At 48.0% G+C, this 17,618-nt stretch overlaps 1 protein-coding gene across 1 annotated transcript in view; it reads right to left on the reverse strand.

Annotated features, from left to right (window-relative positions):
- The window catches only part of LOC126543767 (protein O-mannosyl-transferase Tmtc3-like), a 397,442-nt gene extending 385,003 nt beyond the window's left edge, over positions 1-12,439 (reverse strand). Inside the window, exon 1 of the mRNA XM_050190874.3 lies at positions 11,930-12,439. The gene's annotated coding sequence lies outside the window, so the exon portion shown is untranslated. The remainder of the gene's footprint in view (positions 1-11,929) is intronic.
- Between the last annotated feature and the right edge of the window lie 5,179 nt (positions 12,440-17,618).

Here is a 17,618-nt window from a genome sequence, read left to right on the forward strand (position 1 = left end):
TTTGATTAATTCATCTCACACGGGCTGTAATTAACAAGGAAATAATCACGGTTTTCTTAATAACCTCACACTTATATTAATCGCACCTACAGGTCTTACGGCCGTAAGAAGCGCCAGATATAACACTCTGCTGCAAATGGGTATGTGTAGCCCTAAACCATCGCCGTTTTTTCTTCACTTGTATTGTTCTGTAAACCATCTATAATCATTGCTACTGCGTACCCTCCACCCCTTCCCGCCCACGTATACTGACTCCAGGCGCTTAACGTGGTAATAAATGGAATGAAACATACTGCGACTGCAAATTGTGCGCAAGCTGCTGTGGCGACGGAATCGACGATGAAGCAATAAAAAATGCGCTCATACCGATGAAGCTATCAGAAAAGTTGCCACCACTTTAATTAACGTATTTTATCGGTTATGTTCTTCAATAGCGGCCCACCACGTAATCATCAATGATATCTACGTGCATGGTTTACATTGTTACGCTGTGATTAATTTAACGTTGAGGAGAGCAGGGGATACCGTTGGTCAGCTTACGCGCCAACAATGACCCACAATTAAGAGAGAGAAAGAGAAGAAAGGCAGTGAGGCTAACCAGATGAGAGTTTTCGCTATGCTACCCTGCACAGAGGTGGTGGAAATGCGGTTTGCAAAGCTGGCAGACAAAGAGACAAAAAAAAAAAAAAAATTCCAGAAAGGGCGTTCCAAGTACAAGTGTTCGCACAGGAAGGTGGATCGCAAGAGACGCAGTAAAGCTTGCACAGTCTTCTGATCTGATGCTAAGTTCCATCGATATTGAACTCTCTTATCCGACAGAGGCAATGAAGAATATGAAAGCGATGATGAGGTTATTGTTGTCACCGAAATAGTGCACTACGTTGCCATGGCGTCATGCTCCCGCGTATGTACGCAGGATTTCTTCGTATTTTCGCTCTCCGCCATCTTTCTATCCTGCCATCATTTTCTCTCTTCAAACTGGAGGCAGTTCTTATTGCGTCTCGGCTTTAATCTATACGTCTCCCTCTTAGGGATAGGAAGACTTGCGCTGAAAAAAAAACGGAAAAGAAAGAAAAAGAAGAGGCCAGAGGATGGTTCCGGGCCAGTGTAATACTAGGAATGCTCTGCCTCTAGCCTATATAGTTCGGATGCTCATTGTGACTATCAGAAGATAACGACAAGAAATACAGTACTGCGGCGACGCAGCCAGTGACAAGCTAGAAAAACAATCAAGTTAGATTTCAACTGGAACATATTTCTCCATCAAGCTTTGCAAATTACAGACAGATGCAGAATGACATCAAAGTGTTCCCCTATCCCTTCGGATGCCGCATCTATTGTCTTGGAGGCTATATAACCCCCGACCCCTTCGCGGCCCTTCCCTCCTTATCTTCCTCATCAGGAAAAAGAGACTGAAGCGTATCTCCGCTGATGTAACACTCGCATTTTCTCCCTAACAGGCTTATTGGATGACAATGGGGCCTGCTACGATGCGTTAAGGGAATTCATTGCCGTAGCTGGCCCCGACAAGGGGCCAAGCGGTGTCAACGACCTTTGCGGGGACCATTTTCCACGCTCTGCGCGAACAAGCGCCGGCGCCTAATGAAAGCGATCCGGCCACGAGAGTCAGTGCCAGCCAGTCGTTCCTGGGCGGCCGCAAGACGGAGCGGCTGTCTGCAGCCTCCACAGTCGCGCTCTGGGCTCGTCGTTCAGCCGTCGCGCTTTCTCGCTGCCACTGTTGGCTCTCTCGCTCTTCTCGTCGTGCACAAGCTACGTCAGCAGCGCGGCTATCGAAGCCAACTGCGCCCCGCCGACCGAAGCAGACACAAATGACTTCGGAGAAGGCACGAAAGCAGGCGTTCTCTTCTCTGCAACGAGCCGAGGAGACGGTAAGCCACACTATAGGATTGGAAACAGCGCTGCTCGGGCAACATTGGTGGTGCCAGAAAGCAACCAGTGAAAAGGACAACACACCAATAGAAGCGGCCGACAAAAAAGAAAAAAAGAAGTGAACGGAGCGTGGGAGGAAACGGGACCGCAGAAAAGCCAGTACACTGTAGAAATACCATGTGAACAAAAAAAAAAAAAAGATGAAACGATATAGCGCGAAAGAAAACAGTTGGTTACACAGCATATAAAAATTGTAAAAGGAACGCATCTACACCGTAAACAGATGTAAAGACGAAGCAAGGGTTCATCGCTTGAAGAGAAAAGAAAGGACGCCGCCGGTCGAAAGCCCAGTCGTTGTACGCGACTCACGTTCTTCTGGGCCGCGCATCTTTATTTAGAGGAGGTGACGAAGGATCAAAGCGCGGCAGAAAAAAAAAGAACATGAACATTTGCTGAGGGGCAATCCGAAGCCAACCTAACATGCGAATGAAAAATGCAAGCCGCAGGCACGAAGTAGAGTTTTTACCTCCGACGTTCACGGTGTAGTGGTGCGCTCCCGGGCTACGAACGAACTGAGGTCAGTGCTGGTGAAGGTTGCACAGGGCACCAGACCGGCCTGTCTCGCTCTCTTCGTGTTCACACTCTGAAATGCCGCACGTTAGATGTTCCAGATGCCGGAGAGGCAGTATACAGTGCGTACAAGCACGCGTTTCTGTTTCTTTGTACGTGGTTTTCTGATGACCAAAACCTGCAGACCGGTTCGATAATATTCTGAAATAAGAATATCAAATCCGCGCTACGAATAACTGTACAGAAGCACGCGAATGAAAGCACTAGTGCTCGTCCCCCCCCCTCTTTTCCTTTAATTTTTTTTCACCCGCATATGTAGTTTGTTTTCGATGCGAAACGAAGACGTCGACAAGCTCCACTAACTCACCCAAACATACTCACCATAACTGAATGTAATTTCGCTCTAACCGACGCTGAAGCCGCTTGCCGATGCGCAAAATACGATACTTGAGAGATTGCCTCGCACGAGCAGTCCCTAAGGTCGCCACGACGACGTTGTAAATACATACGTTTCGAATTCCATACCGACGAAAAGAGTTGCTACGGATCGAGTCAAAAGCACAAGCGACGCACGAGCGGCACAGACGAAAGGAACTTGCGAAGCGTGGCGCGCGACTTGGCGGCGGATGAAGACGTCTCGCAGAGCCTTGCCTGGTGGCACGCAGCGACGGGTGAGAAATGAGCCTCCTGCGGCCCGGTGTGCGTTCCCCGCCGAGCGAAAGAGGGCCGAGGCGACCCTCCTGACCTTGGCACAGCAGTGGCCTGTCAGGCAAACGCGTTTCCACGGCGGACGCAGGACTTACGGCTCGGCAAAAAAATGCGAGACGTGCGCAGGTACCGAGAATCCGAGGCGTTCACTTCTGCCGCTGGGCGCCACAGTGTCACGGGCGAGTGCCTCTCCCATCGGATGCCGCCAACTGCGTGACTTGATGAACAACTTTACGAAGCTTAAACGACCAGCCAGACGACTCATTCTTAGCCGCTTGTCATTGGGCGCGCGCGCAGAAGACAAAACGACTTGCCCACTGCACCTACGAGCCATACGTACAGTGGACCTCTGTTTATTCCATTCCTGATTCATTGTTTCCACTTCTAAACTTACTACCTACGAAGTTACTAGTCAAAATCTTTCCCGTCATGGTATAATTAGGACCCTCTACCGCAATCGACCAGGTCTGAGAGTTCCAATTGAAGTTTGTATGAGGATAAAGTTCCTCCCGTACCAGCCGCGGTGTACCTCGAGATTGCGGGTTCGATCCCGGCCGCGGGGGCCAGATTCAGATAGCGGCGAAATGTATAAATACTCGTGTGCTTAGGTTTAGGTACGCGTTAAAGAACCCCAAGTGGTCGAAACTAATCCGGACTGCCCCACTGCGACGTGCCTCATAATCAGATCGTGGTTCTGGCACGTAAAAACCTAGAATTTAATGTTACTCTCACAGATCGAGACGAGACGCAGATCGAACTTCTGAGTGAAAGTAAGAAGAATGCGGCAACGTTCATCGTAGAAAGTTACAAAAGCTCATGCTATTCCTGTACACGTTATAGGCATAGTATCCGCTCTTCAAAAACTCCCCTGCTCCGTTGACATTCCTGTAAAATTGACCATACGAAGAAGGGAAGCGACGGCCCACCTCTAGTTGAGCAATAAATTTGATTTTGCTGATGCAGCGCACTGAAGCTCAATACCAGTAGCAGGTATCTCAGTTCTGTAAGCTGCGTCTGTTAGATCACATTGAGGGGACAAAATTTGCATATGATGCTTGAGTTAACGTGAAATTGTTAGGATGTTTACGATGCTTTCGAAAAAATTCCACTCACAGATTAGGGGTATATTTCGTTGTGTTGAAAATACAATTTTGTCCGCTATACATGTCTCAAAAGCTGCAGTTTACGAATCAGTACTAATCCGTATATTGCAGCCCTTCTTTTTTCAATAAATTTGCGCTTTTCAGCAATTCTCGTTCGAAAAGTGATTGCGAAATTCAGAAATATGGGCCAACACAGTCGATAGAGTTTAACCGTTTTTCTTTTAAATGTAACAAACCTAATCAGATTAGATTTTGTGGATGCCAAGAAAAACGGCCTTTCCGTTTTTCTGTACTCAAATAGGGGCTTCTGATGTAAAGCCTGATGTTTACAGATCCTGAGAATGCGCATTTGCGTTAAGTTAAGCTGTGTTGGTAAAGTGAACTTCTGTAACACCAGTAACACCAGTGCTACACGAGGGCACACACACCTGGACAAATAGTCCTAGCGATGTAAGCGACGCGCGATATTGTGGAACGGCAGCTGTAGCGCACATTAAGCGGACTGGCGCCGGTTCCGTGGTGCGCGATTTGCGCGTTTTGCGCCCCGCGTTTTCGCAAGGCGGCGCGCGCTTTGAGGCCGGCGTTTCTTTTTGATGCGCAAGCATCAAGTGGCCCATTGAGCGAAAAGGTCGGCGTCTGTAGCAGCGAAACGACACCGAAATTCCCACTGGATGCGGCGCCACGACACGTGCGCGCCTCGACGGAGCAGAGCGCGCGAGAAAGGGAACGCCTGCCGACGCGCCAGCTGTTGTGAGGGGAGAGGGCATCTCCGCGACGCCACGTCACCCTCGCTCTCGGAAGCCAGCGTCATCCGCGCGAGCTCTTGCCCGCGTTCTAACTCCGCCTCGGTAATCGTTGTAAAGAATGAATGTCTAAAATAAGAAACAAATTCGAAAGGAAAAACGTTGGCAGTAGTGAGTTTCGAACCTACGACCCCACGCTCACAAGCCAAGTGTCTTACCCACTGGGCTAAACCAGGCAAAGCGCCTCAACTCGTTCGCATGCCCGCGAGGAGTTCCTAACTCGAAGGACTGCTCATCGGCGTTCAATGGGACGTTAATGCTTTCGTATTCACAACTCGTAACAAGTGCTTAGGTGTGCTCGAATTTTTGCAATTGCACGTGGCGAGCCGAAGGCGCAAATCGAAATCGGGGAAGGGAGGCCAGGAAGTTGGTACCGCGATCGTCCAATATGGCTGCTGATGATCCCTGACCGACCGCCGATGGAAGGAAGCACGCACTCGCCCTCTTGTCTCTCGCCGAAAAGCGACACTGCTCGCGAAGAGCCGGTCCAGAGAGAGCGCCCCGAGCGAGCAGCTGCTTCTCGTGGCCGTGGCGCCAATAAATAGCCCTCATAAATTGTACACGACGAAAAAAAGAAAAGAAGACGATAAAGAAGAAGAAAGAGTACGACAGCAAAGAAAAGATACGCAGCGGTACGCCTGCAACGCCGGTTGACAGCGCGATTGATTTTTATTATCGTCTTTATTGGCGCTCTAAAAATGACACAAATCAACATCGAGTGGAGTTGATTTATGTCGAATAAGCTTTTCCGAAACTTGTTTACTTGATTTAGAAATCTCAATGTGTACGACGATGGAAAAATTTAATTGTACAGTGTTTAAGTTCCCGAAGCTTAGGCTACGAGGGACGCCGTATATCCTCAAGCAGAATGATGTGCCATTCTTAGGACGAATTTCAAACGAGCTGCTGCGAAAATGACATGGTGCAAATAGCTTCTGCTCCTGAAGGCTGAAGAAAACTATATGGCTTGCGTTATTTGGCTTCATTCCGCCTCTTTCGTTTTCGACGAAACGCTCGGGATACGTACAACGAGCAACGGTATGCCCCAGGAAAGCTCTTTAGCTACTAACTCCTTTAGCAGCTGACCCTCTTTCACGTTCGAATCGATTCTGTGACAAGCAGTGGCCTTCGGTTCAACGATTGTCCCCCTCAGAGCTTCGCGACGTTATAGCGAAAGAAATAAAGCTAAAGCAGACGAAGTACCTACGCCACCATTCCTGCAAATAATGAGATCGTTTCGGACAGCCTCGTAGCCCCGCGTTTGCTCGGTCAGTCGTTTTTTTTTTTTTTCTTCCTTATTTTTGTGTCTTCCTCTTTAAAGGCGCCGACTCTGAATCACGGAAACAATATTTTGCCGGGTACATTTCTTTCTCTTTTTTTTTTTTCGGTATGTCTCGTTCGGGGAGCATATGAATGAGTTTTCAGTGCGTATATACACAGAAGCCTTTTTTTTTTTTCATCTCAAACACAGGTGCGACCGCCGCCACGCGCATTCGCGAGAGGCTGAAATAGCTGGCCGCGCCTATAGCAGCTTGTTTATGTCCACGCTAACGAACGAAGGCTGCCAGCCGTGGCAAAAGAAAAACGCCAGCGGGGCGCTTAACTCCTGCGCGCGCAGAGGAAATCGTCTACAGAACTATGAATAATGCACACGCGGGGGAAGTCAATACATGAATTAAGCGTGTTAGGCGCCAATCGAGCGTCGATATAAGGGGATGGGCGAAACTGCCGCTTGGATCGACGCAAGCGCGGCCTGCTCCGCGCAGTATCATGCACGTCGTTCGTCTACCCGCGACGAGGAGGAGCCGCCTGCAAATCATGAAGAGAAGCAGAACGCGGCCGGCCCAGCTGCGGAATATGTATGCTCATCGACAAACTCTGCGCTTATAGTGTTGCGCTTCTCTCGAGCCATTAGTATAATGCACCACCTATATATACGGCACGAGCGTGGGCGAAAAACAAAGGGGAGAAAAGAAGAAAAAAAAAACAGAAAATGCAAAGAAATAAATATACATATATAGAGAAAAAAGGTGCAATCTTGCCAAACACGCGTCTCTAGATTTGCACGCGGCATTTTCACCCTTTATTTTCACACAGGTCGGCGCTGCTGTCGGTATTCACTTTGTGAACAAAGAAAAAAAAGAGAACTGCATGCATTAACGCCCCTTAAGAATAGCATTCGCGATGTAGAAAAAAGAGAAGGCACACGCAGACACGCCCCATTTATCGTTAATCTGAAAAGGCACGGTATAGAGTGCGAGTAAGAAATCCATTATTGAATAAAAAGAAAAGGCGGAGAGGAAAAAAAAAACATATTAGGAATAGATTTCCGTTGCCCACAAATGGGCGTACATCCGCCCACGCAGACCACCTTGCGCTAACGGAACGGGCACACGAAAGTGACAAATAGTCGACGAGCGCGAGCCGTATTTTTTTTTATCCCGTAAACGCGCTCACTGGCTTCGAGATATCTGCAGTTTTTGTTACGTTTATTATTATTGATTCTATCTTAAGCGAAGACGCGTCAGAGAGCTCAATTATCAATCTGATCTGGCAGTAAGCACTGACCGATGCTTTTTTTTTATCGTACGCCAAAGATATACAGTCATCACTGCTCATGATATAGTTTTAATATGGCAATTCACATTCCTCCAAAGCTCCAAAAGCTCCAATAAGTGACTGCATGATGCGGAGCATATTGCGGCATAAAATACTACAAAATGCTTTGATAATACCGCATGAAATCGCATGTTGTACTATATACTTATCTCTCACCAGCAGACATGCGAGTACTAAATTAAAAAAAAAATTAAGAAAATGAACACTTAGCTCAAGAAAACAACGATTATTTTGTTTATCTCTTCTTCAAAAAAGCAAAAAAAAACATTTTTTTCTGCCTTACGCGGTCTTACAAGGACTTTTTTTCTATTATAATGAATAATTTTTCTATATGTCGTTGAAGACGCGACAACCTCTAATGCGAAAAAAAAAGTATATATATCGAAAGATTTTGATCCTAAACATTAAAACAGAGGATGGAGGTGGGCGGGAGAAGCGGGGGGAGCTTTGTAAACGCCTTCTAAACGCTCTTTAAGCGCCGTGCTCAAGCTGCGTTTGTGAAGCTTCTCAAATGGGTTCAGAAACACACTCTGTGTCACCTCAGGACACGCTAACGTCAAAGGCAGCAAAGGTTAATTGCCGCGCTCCCCGAGAACACGAGCATAGCAAGTGATGCCCGGAGGCAAAGGATAACGCAAAGATTGTTCGACAATCGAAGCGACTATATTCGTAGTAAACAGTAAAAAAGGAACAGCCATGAAGTCTGCACCGCATAGTTGTCGGAATGCAGCTTGTAAGATCATTGCAACTGACATATAGGGGGGTCTTTTTTTTTTTTTTTTTCTGCTGTAACTTTGACAGTGCGCGAAAATTTTAAGGCATGCTTAGGGAAGCTTACGGCGAGTTCTCGTTACTTGGAACCCATATAAGAGAAGGACGAAGTAAAACGCGAACCGAGGAGCCACCTCATCAAAACTGGCACATATGTAGCTTCCTATATCAACAGTCGACATTATGTGCTCCTTGCATTATTGTTGTTTTGTGGTTCAAATATTTCGTCCGAATGTTGTTGTTGATGTTGCTGTTATTATTATTATTATTATTATTATTATTATTATTATTATTATTATTATTATTATTTCATAAGGAAAGTACGACGACACAAAAATCGACAGATTCTGGAATAGATACTGTCGGAGACGCGGTAGCCTGTCTTTAGCCCAGCAGCTGATACATGAACACCGGCCAGCACAGAGGGGAGGGAAGAAAAGCGCAAGTGAAAGACAAATGTATGCATACGGAGAGGATTTACAATATTTACACGAAATTTCAAACGAAACGACTACTAATATCTGACGGTTCAAATATAATAGAAAGAAAATCCATGCGCTCGCGTCGTGGTCCCGTGGCCAGAGCGATACCTCGGTGCAGTCGGCTGCTGCGAAGGCCACGCCGCGACGGCTAGCGGTTCGTTAAGACCCGCTCGCTGCGAAAGCCGTGAAGCGCGGTATAGTGAACGGTCGAGCGCCTCAGGGGCTGTGCACAATCGGGACAGCTGTCTCTGCCAACGAGCCCAAGGCGAGCTTGACGCAACTGCGGTCACAAGCATACGGTATATAGTAAGGGAACAAAGTCGTACCTTGCCTTACGCGCGAAACGGGGCTCACAAAAATATTGCCGAGTAATAGGATTCCTAGTTTCTCGCACTATGTACAAACGTTCTGCGGCAATAAGCAAGCAGAAAAAAAAAAGTGGTGGGGTGGGGGGTAAGAGCGGGATAGAGATGCAGAAAAGCTCACCAACCTCGCCTCGTCAACCAACGGAGGTCAGCGATGGTTGGACGACACGGGGTGGTTGGCAATGAAAAATGTCACCGCGCCTTCCAGTCTGTGAAGATGGTCGAACAGCGAAGCTGTGTTAGTTACACCGAGTGTTACACCATGGAAGTCAAACTACGGAAGCGGTCTATATTATAGATCTTTTGTTTCACCATTCTTTCACCTCATTTTCGCTTTTGCATGCTTCGCGTGGTGAACATCCTTTAGGAGTGCTTTTTTTCTGCGGTTCTCCCAGTGTTAGTATTATTTTATTATTATTACTTTTTTTTTGCTCGTGAAGTTTCTGTCTGCGTTTTGCCGTGCTCTTCTTTTTTTTTTTTTTTTTTCGCGTGCAAGTTGCATTGTCCCTTTTTTGCGCCCCAGTAATGAGAGCAAGATGCGGGCGCTGCAATCGTTTTGGCGATTGGTTGAATTCGTTTGACGATTAACGTGGCTGTCGTCACATCTTGCTGGCGCAAGAATTGCCGGCAGCCACGCGCTCCTGGTATCGCGTTTCAATCGCTGGGCACTGTTCCTTGGCCGCAAACCGCCAGCATAACATTTGTTTCTTTCGCGGCAGAGTGGAATCGGTCGCCGATAAATTCGATGCCGATCTGGCTCGATCGCCGGAAACGCACCGTGCGACAACCGTATAAGATTCGCGTATAAGATCGCATTCTCACAGGGGGAAAGGGGTCACTCCAACCAACCTCTTTCCCCCTGTTTAGCTCTTGTTTTCCTCTCCCGGTAGGTCACGTGGCCCCTTTTTAGCCAAGTCCGACGACGACGCCACAGGGTCCGCATAAACCGCTTAGCTGTAAAAGCTTTGTGAAACAGGAATAAGCCGAATGGCTATGGGTTAATGAGTGAAATTTACTTGATCACTGAAGTTCCCTGCGTGGCAGTTATAATCCTGTTTCCCCTATGCACGAGTCACCGAACGAAAACGGCGTGCTTTATCTTACATTAAGTATGACGTGAAATGCGTGAGCGAAGCTTTTGTCGTAACCGTCTAGGAAAACGATGAAACCACACTGGCAACGCGTGTCACCGCTGATAGTTACGCACTGGCAGCTTAATTCGCGCCCGCATAAAGCGCGACGGCGATAATATGGCTTGTGGGCTGCTTATTATGCGTTGAACAGTGCTGGCAAAGGATAAAATAGAGCGAGAGGTTTCAATATCTACGTGCTGCCCTTGTATGCAGAGCCACGAAATAAATTTCAAGCATGCGGAATTGTCGACTGGCAAGCCCTTATTGATGATGGTGCATTGTTATAAGTAACCGGCTGTCGTCGGCGGCATACAAGTGCTATAAAAGGCGCGAAATTTAATTTAGTTAATTTCACTAGCCCTTGTCAAACAGTGGCGCTGCAAAAGAAGCTGATTTGCGCCGAACCAACGGCGAGAGCGCTAATGTCGCATCTCCCTCGTTTCGCATGATTGTCACTGGCATGTGCGAAACGGTGACACTTCACTGTCTCTGCGACTCGAAGAAGAGTATTTAAAAAAAAAAAGAACATTATTACTTTCTATACTTTTGTGAGCACCGAAAGATTGGACACCCAGTAGAGAAACGAGTTAAGATACCAAATAACGGGGAAAAAAGTGTAAAGAACTTGACGGAGTATTGTGAACGCAGATAATGCGGGCAGTTGCGTTATCTATCAATGACGCTTCAGTCGTGGTAGGCGCGATACTTAAATATAGAGCACTTGTATACCAAACGTTTGCGGGAGCCGATTACAGGTTCATCCGGTTATTGTTGCTAGCGATTCATAAGTGCGATTATATAGCTAATTCTGCGTCTGCACATGTCGGGAGACAAAGCAGAAGGCATGGTGATAGAAAAAAAAAGTTTTAGAAAAGCAGGCCCGTGGCTCGTCGAGCTCTCAAAGTACTGACACTAATTGAAGAAAAGAACACATATGCGAAAGATGCCTATTGGTAAACAGCCTATCCATTTTTTAAAACCGGTATGAACAATTTACATGGCCTTAATATGAAATGTACGATTATGCGCTTGTAAAGAATCTTTTTGAACGCTTATATTATTATCCACACGAATATGCATCCACCACTTGTTAGGAAGCTACTAAGCGAATTATCGAATATACTGATAATTTCGTCGTGGTACATCCGGCGGCTGACAATTAAGCTTAGAGCAATATGGGTGGTGGTGTTTTAGCGATTATAAGCCACTATCACTATGATTTACGCTCGTTCGCATACGTTTTTCTCAGTTAGGAAATCAAGAAACAAAAACCAATTTAACAGCGTGCGTGAAATATTTATTTCGTCGATTGAATTAATTTAACCTACATAAATGAATTCACCTCGAATCAACTTCGGAACATGTAGTAGGTCAAGTATTAATGTTACTTGAGCTACTATTGTTTTAGAGAGAAACTAAAGAACCTGTATAGTCGAGGCGCTCGAACGCCCGCGCTTTTACGCGGGAACACTTACGTTCACTCACCTCACATAACGAGCCCCTTCAGCGTCCCTACCGTAGGCGCGGTCCACTTGGCAGCAAGAAACAGCTGAGCGAGATGTCACGCGCAGTTTTCGCACTTGCTGTCCTCCACGTGAAACGCTCGGTAGCGTCACCGACTGGTTCGAGGAACTGCGACGATCAGGTCCGCGCGGTCAGGACCTGCTGGAGTCTTTCGCAACTGTTATTTGTTCTGCTCAAGTTGTTCCGTCTGTTCCCACAACGGCGACGCGCAACTGACAGGCAGCGCCTTAACAGTCCTTCCGTCGTACGCACACCGTCACATGGTGCTCCGCCGAGGGGGGCACATTTCACCTCCGATCTGCAGCCAGATGCGAACCGGCAAAGTGGCCAGGTGCGACAAGCGCTGCAGACGCCGACCGAAACAGAGTGCGCGCTCTACAGACCAGGAGCGCGAGCACACGGCGCCCGACGAGCGCCGCAGACCGACATGCACTGGCGCAGTGAGAGTCTCGAAACACGCCGGTGAAACCACTCCCCACGGCGGATGGGAGGGGCGGGCACGATCCACGCATGCGTCCAGCGACTCGCGGGGGCGCCTCGGTCGCATCGGACTACGCGGTGGCGCCCTCAAAGCCGGGTACATGATGCCGCGGCCTGCCTGCCGGCATTCGGCACAAATCGAACCGCGCACATGGGGGCTGTTAAGGCGCGGCCTACGCGCGGTCCCGTAAAAGGGACCGGTTTCTCTTGACTTTCTTGGCATGAGTATTTTCTGTGTTGTCCGTGGATCATCGGCCGTGGGCAGGGCGTAAGAATAACGTAGCGCGAGCGCGGGTGCAACTGCTGTCAAGGAGGATTGATTAGCGACTGGGCCTCTGGAGATAAAGTAGCGCTCATTTGTTGTGCATTGACGCTGTATGAAAAGGTGAGAAGAGCTCTGCGGGCCGATGAAGGTTCTTGGGAAGCTGATGGTACATAATGCATATTTGTTATCTGGCTAAGAAGGAAGCGTGAAGGCGCAAAGCATACATATATATTTCATTTTGTTTACGTGCCAAGTATAGGTGACTCATCTCTGGTAAGGGCGCTTCCCCGGAGAGCCTTAAAGCCCTTCGCGAAATTACAACTTGATGTTTTCTGTTGCAGCATCCTAGCCTAAAAGAAAAAAGGAGCGCGCGGAATAACACGCTAATTTTCAGAAAGAGAGAGGAAAAGAAATGCACAGGGAAGTTACCCAGACGGAGGGGTGGGAGGGGGCATGTCCGGCTGAAATATAAAATTAGATTGGGGGGTTTAACGTCCTGAAACTGCACGTTAAGTTATGAAGGATGGCTCCGGATTAATTTCGATCTCCTGTATCTTTCTTCTTCTTCTTTTTTTTTTTTTTTTTGAACCTGTACCCAAAGCACGGTACACTAGCGCTTTTGCGTTCTGCAAGTATCGGAATCGCGGCTTGGAAACGAACCCGCGCCCTCGTGCTCAGCCGTACAACGCCACTGAGCCACCGCGGTGACTGTGCGTCCGGTTTGGTAATCTGCATTTGGGGAAGGGGGTACTGTGGTTGCAAAAATCTCTTGAGCTCTCACTCGAAAGAAGAAGTTGTGAATAATGTGCAAGCCTTTTGTGACGGGCACGCCGTGGGGCGCATCACCGGAGAAGTCGCCGCACGCGTGATCGAGATTCAGTGGCGTTAGAGGCGCTCTTAATATACTGTATATATAAGCGGGAGAAGGACCCTCACATTACTCGCGTCTCCAGAGCGCTACAGGAGGGTCACGTAAGCCGCAATGCAAGAACAAGAATCTTCCCTAGTCCCGTGCTTCGAGCGTGAAAGGATGCAGGTCTCCGGCCTGCATATTGGTCGTCACCTGGGCTGCGCGCAGCTGAGAACGCGCAATTGCGAATGAAAGCTCATGAGCGTTTTCAGTGAGTGAGCTGGACAGACCTGGAAACAGATTCACGAGGTTCTTCGTTTTTAAGTTGTCGCCATTGGCCGCAGTCTCCGCTATTTGCTCTTTCGTTATGGCGATTGACCGGCACACGTCCTTGAGAACCGTTCTTGCATCAGCGAATGGCTTCGTGAATCGGGGCCCAATAGGATGCAAGACACGCTCCACACGCATTTCAGAAGTGTAGATGCACTACTGATATAGTATACAATTTAGTGGTCATATTAAACGTCAACAAGATGGCGGATTTATCGCACCTATTACACTCTTAGTCATCAAACCCGAATTTTGCTTTTCAGCAGATTGGTTCTATTTTTCCATCGCGTTAATTCCTTGCTCAAGTAACAACAATGAGAGAGAGAGAGAGAGAGATCGAGCTTTTTATCAGAAGGCATCGTGTTTAGCTGCCGACATGCTACACTGCAACGGATGGGACAAAGTGAAAGAAAGGCTCTTGAGGAAGGTGGGCAGAAACATTTAACAGCTAAACAAATAAAAAAAGTAGAGGTTTTGCGATTCTGTTGGAATTATAAGTGTCGAAGGCGACGGATGCAGATATTTAGTAGAGTGTGATCTTCACGGTCAACGCAAAACGAAATAAATGCAGCAGAAACATTTTGATGAGCGGAGAAGGGTGAGTCACAGTTTCGAGAGCAAGCCCGTTGCGTCGATGTATTAAAAAAAAAAAAAAACAGAGTAAAGAAACTAGTTAAGGGTTCTGCACTGTTTTGACGGGCAAAAGCATGAACCCAACATCAATTTCAATCTCAAAGATCCTCGGTGGAGCTCTTTCAAAGCGAAGCTTTCTTGGCGAACCCTCCCAGACTTTCCTGGTTGTGGCTTCTGCTGCTGTCTTGCCCAATGAGCGCGTGCTATGCGTCGCGTAGCACGTGCGCGCGAGAGCATGTGCGCACGCGCTGACTTCCATTAGGCCGTGGAGGCAGGAATCAAACGGGGGAGAAATGGTCATGCTGATGCCCTGTCTTCGCTTCGTACTTCTCCCACCACACATCTGTCCTCAGCATTCTTCCCTCGACAAACATCACATACGTCTCTCTGGGATCACTACGTCGATGTCTCACAGTGTGCATCCACACGACTACTGTTTGCATCTCGGCTTCGATTGAACGGTGTAGCGCATAAACACGAACATTGGATGACAGTAATATTGTGGCCAGTAGTCATGTAATTACACGTTGCACAGATAACAATAAAGACAATTATACGCATCGCATTTAGTTTCACGAACGGTTCGCGTCACAGAAATTGCAACACGTGCGTTTCATCTACATATATTCTTTACGGTAATGCAGTATAGGGTTCGGTCGTCTCTGTGTAAGCAAATATTTTTGCTCAAGCTATACTCCGTGGCGCCGCAGTAGCCCTAATGGGCACTAGCCGCAGTTACGGAAAGCAGTTGCGCTTATTGGAAGCAATGATACTGACGTTGCAGGGCCAACATACGTAGTATAGATTCTCGCTGCCTCACGATGGAAAAGAGGTGATGAGGTGACGTGCGGTAGCTGATATATACTTTAGCCGCCCTATTCCAATCACGTCAAGCTCACGAAGACAGCTATGGAGTTACATTCGTTCGCGATCACCTCTGACGTCTATAGCACGATGGAGCAGAGGATTGGAATGAGGTCAGGCGAGCGCTGTTTAGACACGCTTGCCGTCATGTTCAATGCCCTTTTATATGCCTGACCCAGGAACCTTTAAAGGGTTCCTCACCACGCTCCAACGTAAGGGTTTGTTATGCACTGCAAATTCTAAAGCACCGTATAGCGAGTATGCGCCTCCAAACAAAGTTTTTTGAGAGTGTCTAATGATACCGGAGATAGACGCAAATAAAGTGTTGAGAGAGGAAGAGGCGAGGAGGCAAGGTGCTCTCCCCGCTACAAGGGCTCTTTCCCATTGCATCGAACAGGGACATTCCTTTCTTGCTTTCTCATATATCGGTGCCGAGAGCTACCGTCACGTAAACGTGACGAGCTCCGCTTCCCTTTTTAATGCAATAGCATTACTCGGCTCATTGTGCGACCCCGACGTCATCAGAAAACCGTGGCAGGAAAACGGCACGCAAATTACGTCACCTTCATCTAACTTTTAAAAATTTCACCGACGATTACGATACTCCCTAATGCGAAATTTGAGGGCAGCTTCATACGTGTTTTCATTTCGCGATATATTAGCTGGTGCGGGCAATCTGCCTCGTGCGGCACGTTGAAAACGGAGCGAAGTGTGGCGCGAGTGCCTCTCTAATGGGGCAGATCGCGCGACACAGCGCGTGGGTGACGCGTGGGCGCGATTCACAGCAGTCGCGGTGAACAGACCTCCGCCAATGCTGTGCTTTGTTTTCATATATAGTATCGTTGGACGCGCTCGCCGCGTGCCGTTAGTGAACAGACGACGCGCGCTACTCTGGCGCCATCTCATAGCCATCGTCTCCGCAGAGCGGCACTGCGCTTTTCTTTTGCATTCTCCATACCCTTCTCTTCCCCATTCCGCTCCATGATTTCACTGTAGCCTTCTCCTCCGCTTTCCTCCTGCGCTCTCTTCGCTTTTCATCCCGCACTGTGCTCCGCGTTCGCTCTTTCAGAGCAGGTTATTGCGCCTCTGGTCTACTCCAGCTGCGGCGGTCGAGTGCGGCTGCGAGCGTCCTTAGTGTTGGCCTTAAATACAGTCTTTTTTTCCTTCATCCTCCTGTTTTGGAGGCTAAAGGCTTTGTGTGCGCTGTGTCCTCGCGCGCCTAGTTCGCGTTCAAGTGAGAGGCAGCACGAAGGTCAATTCGCTCGTCGCTGCTGCAGCTCTTCATCAAGGCAGCGTTCTGACAACGAGTGCCAGCGGTCATCGAGTGCTCATGTTTTCCTGTGCGCTAGGTTTAGGTAGTAAGCGAATGTTTATAGCACATTATGGAGCTGATAAAGCTACTAACCTTACTTCGTACAGCTGTCTAAAATTTTGCTATCGCAATCAATGCTCCCCACCTCGGGCGAAACTATGACTTTTATTTCCTTTTCTTTCTTTCGTTTCTGCGTGCGTGCGTGTGTGCGTCACGAATTTATCCGGCGTCCACACTTCGGCGTGCCTCACAATCAGTTCGTGGGTTTGGCACGTAAAAGCCCAAAATTTAATTTTAATGATTTACTTTGTGTTTGTGTGCGTGTGTGTGTGGGCGTCCCATGGGAATCCACTAATCGTCTACATTGCTGCTGGTTGTTTGTACGCTGCATCGCGTCCACCAGCTTCCATTCTTCTTGCCTTATCAAACCGCTTTGGTGTTTCGCTGCTAAGCCAGAGGTCGCGGGATCAAATCCCGGCCGCAGCGGCGTGCGCCTCGTAGTCATATTGAGATTTTGGGACGTAAAAGCCCCATTTTTTTCCCCCTTATCACGCGTTGCGCCGAGTGGCCGATCCCGGCTTTAATGCCAACACGATGTCGTTCGAGCCAATGGCGAACTGTGAAAAGGCTGGTCAATAAATGGGATGCTTACAAGCACGGTCTCGGCCCTCCGACGTTGCAAGCGGCCCAAGTGATGTCCTTCTTGCTGCCGAGGAGACTGCCTTTACTAAGTGTAACGACACGCTAGATTCGTATGAATTTTCACCTGTTTCCGCGGTGCATATATTTTCTCCTGCATCGTCGTATACTTCCACCGTACCTTGAATACGTATAGCTAAATATTTCAATTTATTTCTATAGTGAATCTTACCATTGTGACAATAAGATTAAAACTTAAAAAAAGAAACTTACACAA

This window comes from Dermacentor andersoni, chromosome 1 (assembly GCF_023375885.2).
Source record: "Dermacentor andersoni chromosome 1, qqDerAnde1_hic_scaffold, whole genome shotgun sequence".
Classification (NCBI taxonomy): Eukaryota; Metazoa; Arthropoda; class Arachnida; order Ixodida; family Ixodidae; genus Dermacentor; species Dermacentor andersoni.